Genomic DNA, 6000 nt, shown 5'->3' on the forward strand with positions numbered 1-6000 from the left:
TTATGTTTATTTCATAAACATTGCAACAGACATTCAGCACTCAGTTTGGAGCTTTCAAATATGACAAATTTGATTTTAAAAATCTAAGACATCTTTTATATATTAATACACATGCATAGGTCCTATAAATACTAGTATGGTAATTCATGTTTATTATTAGATGAATATTACTGTATATCATCCTTCCTCAAACTCTGATATGTAAAGGGTGTACATATGAGTTTTGTACATATGAAAAGGAGATCAAGAATAGTATATCCCACAACCAGCTTGATTATCATATATTTTCTCTCTGATCACCGTGGCTCAGGTTGAGGTTATTGTTCAGGTGTTTGGCTAAGTTAAGGTACTGTGCAATGCTTGAGGCGCAGAAATAAATACCCGAGTCCTCCTCTGTTAGATTCTTGATCTCCAGTGAAGATTCTTTAATTTCAGGACGTTCCATTATGTATTTTGTTTTTGTGAATGGGGCAACTGTTTCTTTTGAATCTTTTGCAAGAGAAATAGCAACAAGGGACAGTTCACCTTGACCTCTCTGTCTGTACCAGTACATATAATAATAGCTGCCATCATCGTGGTTACATTTTAAAGTAACCTCTTTATCACGTTGAATAATCAGTTGAGTTTTACTAACTTGATCATTCTGAATGATGGTTATTCCTCCTAATGACTCTGTTGGGTAGAAAACAATTGATTATAGCTATTTTCATAACAACAATATTGATTTATAAATGATGGATAGACTTACTAATAACTAGCAGCAAAATAAACCCCAAACACAGCAGTCCCATGACATTAAAGAGGAGAATCCACTCCTTACTGTCTCTCAGCCCTTCTAGATTAATTTTGACTATCCTGTTTAGTGTGTCTATGATCAAAAGGAACAGGAAATTACATCATAAATGAGAGATGAAAGCACGGTGCAGTGTTGACTTTGTGGTTGTTGTTTAGCAGTGCAGCTGTAATATGATACTGTGTGCTCGTGGCACAATAATAGAGAGCTGAGTCTTCAGTCTCTAGATTGTTAATCTGCAGCGTGGACATCTTTATTTCAGGACGGGTTGCTGCATACTTAGAATCTTGAGTTTTAAATGGTTCTTCAATATACGCCTGATTTTGGCCAGCAGAAAATACCAATAAAGACAACCCCACAGTCCCCTTTGCTTGCTTGTACCAGAACAATCTGTAATGGTCAGAATTATCATGTTGACATGTCAATGTCACAGTTGAACTCCTGTTGGCAAACATTTCTGGCTCTTGGAGGATTTCTCCATTGGATTTATCTGGAAAACAGGTTAGTTGATGAAGATAAAGATAACTGTTGTAATTGTTGGTAACCCTTGTGAAAAAAAGTGTGCTATATAGTATTGAATGTGCATTGTCAGTGTACTTCAAATCTTAAAGATATATTTAAACAAAATGTACTTGCAGATAATATAATATTAATTAAATAAAAGGCCACTTAAGTCTATTTAAAGTGAGTTTAAATTTAAGTACACTGTTAAAGTGTACCTTGTTATTATTAATGCCATCATTAGTAATAACATACTAAATCATTAATTTTAACTGTACTGTGTTATTTAGTATTATATTTAAAGTTAATATGTTGTAAATGTACTAACTTAATCATACAATGTGTAAATACAAATATTTGTAAAGAGATAACATGCAACTTTCAATAGAAATGACATTAAACTATAGTTTAGTTTAGCAGAGACAATAGAGGCATGAAATGTGTATGAAATCACATTTAAAGATGTATGTAAAAATGCATTTAAGTTCAATTTAAACTATAAAACATTTTAATTTAATTGCAAATAGCATGCAATTAAGTGCACATCCATTACATTCACTTCACAAGTATATCTTTTAAAGGAATATTTCTGAAAGTACTCTTTTTTACTTTTTAAAAGTATGCTAAAGTGTACTTCTTTTTCACAAGGGAATGCAACTTAATATATAAAAAGGTGAAGAAGAAAAAAAAAACAATCAAAATCCAAAAGCCTTACAGACAGTCAGCAGTAAAGTGAGTATGAACCAGCTGAGCTCCATATTGTCCCATAAATGAATGAGGTGCACTCAGTAATGCTGTGACTGACTTCCTTACAGTTCTGAGGTATGACAGATAATGTCAACTTCCTGTGAAAATAACAAGCACACGCCCCAACAACACATCTCTCCAGTGCTGACAAACTACTCACTAAGCTACTCATAATTTCTAGCTAACTAATACTTTTCAAAGCAAATATATATTCATTTTCAAAACTAAGGACTTCTAATTTGAAATTATTTATATGAACCATCCAACTGAGCCTCACTAAACTGGTTCACAAGTTCACTGCCTATCCAGTCTTAACAGAAACAAAGATATACAATTTTGGCTCAGTGTCATTGCTAGATTATTTAGTAGCTCCCCAAAACTGCAGCCAATGGGTTATACACTGTAAAAAATGATTGTGATTTTTAACAGTAAAAGACTGTAAAAATGCTACAGTAAAAACCTGTTAGTTGGTTAACAGTAAGTTTCCATACTATATACGGTGAATAACTGTAATTACATTTAATTTTTACAGTAAAATACTGTTAAAATTACAGTTTTTGGAAGTGAAAAAAAAAGTAATTGTATAATTTACAGTTAAAAATTGTAAATTGACACTCCCAGAATTCCCCGCATGACACTTCATATTTTATGTTTTTTCGTTGAAATAACTATGTTTCTTCTTAGTTTTTCCTTATCAGTTGTGTACATTAGGGTTTTATCTTACATCTAATGTTGTTAAATGAATGTTTACTGCATTATTTCAGTATCATGTGTGTTACCATGATGGTGTTTAGTGTTTGTGTGAATGACACTGTGCACCTTTCTATACATATATATATATATATTAATATTTCCCTTCTCAGCTTGTGGAAAAGCTGTTTGTGATGAGTTTTGATTCATAGTGACTTTATCATCACCACCTGTTTTTGGTGGTTATCAGTGCATTACAATGGTTCAAAACAGATATTAGTATTTCAATATGCCGGTTTATTAACATTACATCAGTTAATGAAATACGTTTATTTATTGTGAATTTAAGTTAAACCTGTAAAACCTAAAATGTTTCTACCATATTTTTTACGGTGAAGTTCTGGCAACCACAGCTGCCGGTATTTTACCGTAAATGTCACAGATTTTTTTTTACAGTGTAGAGTTGTACATGTCTTATATCCATTGAAGCCACAATGGTTCTCAACCAGGACATCCTTAGAGAAAAGTTTCTCTAACACCAGGTGTCAATTATATCACATGCTTATTGTTAGAGCGTGCACAGTTCTGGCTTCACTGTGGCTTGCAGCGCAGTAATATGTACTACTGTCCTGTGCAGTGAGGTTGGATACAATCAAGCTGAACATGTTGTCTTTTGTGTTCAGAATGGCTTCATAGTTCTGTGTTGTTTTGTCATACTCTTTTATAATAAACTGTATAGGTTGTCCATAATGGTCTTGCCTGTACCAATGCATGGTATAGCTAGACACGCTAACTCCTGCTGCCATGCTACAGTCAAAAGTCACTTTATCTCCTGGTAGCGCTGATATGAAACGTGTTGACTGAAGCACGATGTGAGCTGATGTCTGACCTACAGAAATAAAAACAGTAGACAAACATATAACACTGAGACAGCACTTATATTATAAGCAATAAAGTTATGTATACTTGACTAGCATGTGTTCAGCATGTTGTTTGCCTTGAATAAATAAAAAGGGATTTTAAATGTAATAATTTCAGTAGTCCAGTAGTTCAGTAAATGTCCATACTGCAAATATGACACTCACTTTGACAAACTATAAGGAGCCATTTCAGGAGAAGTATTGTGATTCGGTGGTTCCTCATCTCCCGGATTGAGCCAGATCAAGTAGAACGCAAAAAGTATAGCAAAAGTAAGCTAACAAGCTGACTCTACAAGGAGGGGCTGGCTGTGCTTTATAGATGACGACTGATGGTCATAGTTTCTGACATCATCACAAATAGCATGCACAAATGAAAATAATTATTTTGAATAGGATTTGAAAGGCAACTTCTGAATGTTTAAACCTAATTTCTACATTTTTAACTTGCCATTCAAAACTGCAGCATTTCATGCATTTTACATTTGTGAATATTTGTGCAACATTGTGGGATAATTACATACTACAAATGACCCAGCTTGGTTTTCAGTTCAAATTTATTGTTTGGCATTCTCACGCTAAAGACACTGTCTGTACCAAAGAGGATTCAAAAATATCAGGATATATGTAATTATGTAATTTTAGGATATACAGTATATCTCCTGTTGTTGATGCACTTTTCTTTAGGTGTATTATATGTGGAACGATTGCATCAACAGGATTCAGATATCAGTGCCAAACACTGAAAAGTTTGTAGTCTCTACAGTGCTTTGGATATATTGTATATGTTAATATAACCCTTTGAAAATATCTGGATTTCTACATTGGTTATTCATTACGTGTGGTCTGATCTTCATCTACAGTAAGTCACAATTATAGACAAAAACAGTCTCACTTAACTAATAACACACAAACAGTTGTACCTTTCAATTTTTTATTGAAGACATTGAGTGATCATTGCACCTTGCAAATTGTGTTCAGCACATATTTTTGGAGGGCAAAAAAAATTTACCTGATTTGTATAATTCCTTCAGTAAATCGGACAGGCATAATTCACTCTCAGTGAATTCCCCATTGCTTTTTGTTTACAATTTTAGTGCGCCATAATTAATATTAACAGTTATTATTTTGCTTGCATTATATTTTCATATTCTCAGCACCAGAAAGGAATTTAATACTGGCAGTTAGTCATGGTTTGTAACACATCTGATAGTGGTTAACCACTCAATATTTTACAGTAACATAAACTGGAGAAACATATCTTAGATAGGGCAGAGGGTTTTTCTGTCAGTAAAAACTGATTTTGCAGCACTGTGTACTGGCAGCACAGTAATAAATAGCCAAGTCTGACAGAACGAGGTCTGAGATGGTTAGAGATCCCGTCACTGTGTCCTGTCTAGTTTGTTTGAACCGATCTGTAAATTCAGGCTCATTGTTTGGTGAAGATCCTGAGTAACTATAGCCGATTAGATCTAGAGACATGCCTGTTCTCTGTTGTCGATACCATAACATGACAAGTAAGCTACTGTCGTCATGTCTGCAGCTGATCTGTGCCTCGCTACTTTGGTTGGCAATCAAGAGCGGAGTCTGTTCAAATTTTACACAATTTGCAGTCCCTGTGGAGAAAATATTAGTAAAGTTAGAAAGCATTCTAAAAAGTAACTTTCAAAATTGATTAAATAGCTTATTTATATTGCTTTATTATCATACTTAAAAACATGATGAGGAAAATACCCAGCCCAAACGTAAGCTCACACATCTCTGATGCACTGTGGGATAGAGAATGAAAGATATGTTAAGAGACGTAAGAGAGACAGAAGACTGTTATATATTGTAACTGTCATTGCCAGTGTTTAAGAGTTACATCTCCCCCTGTTGGCCCTATACAACAACCACAGTTCTTCTCTACTTCATGTATTTCTTTACTTCACTTTTCTTTATTTCATACATATATACAGTGTTGGGGGTAACGCATTACAAGTAACGCTAGTTACGTAATCAGATTACTTTTTTCAAGTAACTAGTAAAGTAACGCATTACTTTTTAATTTACAAGAGAATATCTGAGTTCCTTTTTCAAATAAGTAACACAAGTTACTTTTTTTTTCCAATTTATTGATTGACAGCTCTCCTGTCCCCATGTTGAGAGAAATCAGATGTTACTGTAGTTCTAAAATAAATATGAATATGCATTAATTAATCTCACTCACAAAAAAACAAAAAACAAAAACACAGATTCAGTATTCCTCAAAATGAATAAAAATAATGCAACTCAGAATATGACGCAAACCTGCAATAATTAAATGTTAAACAACACAAATATCCTTTATGTATTTAATCCCATTCTATTAAC

At 33.5% G+C, this 6000-nt stretch overlaps 1 protein-coding gene across 1 annotated transcript in view; it reads right to left on the reverse strand.

Moving 5' to 3' along the window:
• LOC107664422 (uncharacterized) overlaps nucleotides 1-6000 on the reverse strand; it is a 32316-nt gene that overhangs the window by 15306 nt on the left and 11010 nt on the right. The window lies entirely within an intron of this gene.

Source organism: Sinocyclocheilus anshuiensis, unplaced genomic scaffold (genome assembly GCF_001515605.1).
Source record: "Sinocyclocheilus anshuiensis isolate Anshui unplaced genomic scaffold, SAMN03320099.WGS_v1.1 scaffold167, whole genome shotgun sequence".
Taxonomy (NCBI): domain Eukaryota; kingdom Metazoa; phylum Chordata; class Actinopteri; order Cypriniformes; family Cyprinidae; genus Sinocyclocheilus; species Sinocyclocheilus anshuiensis.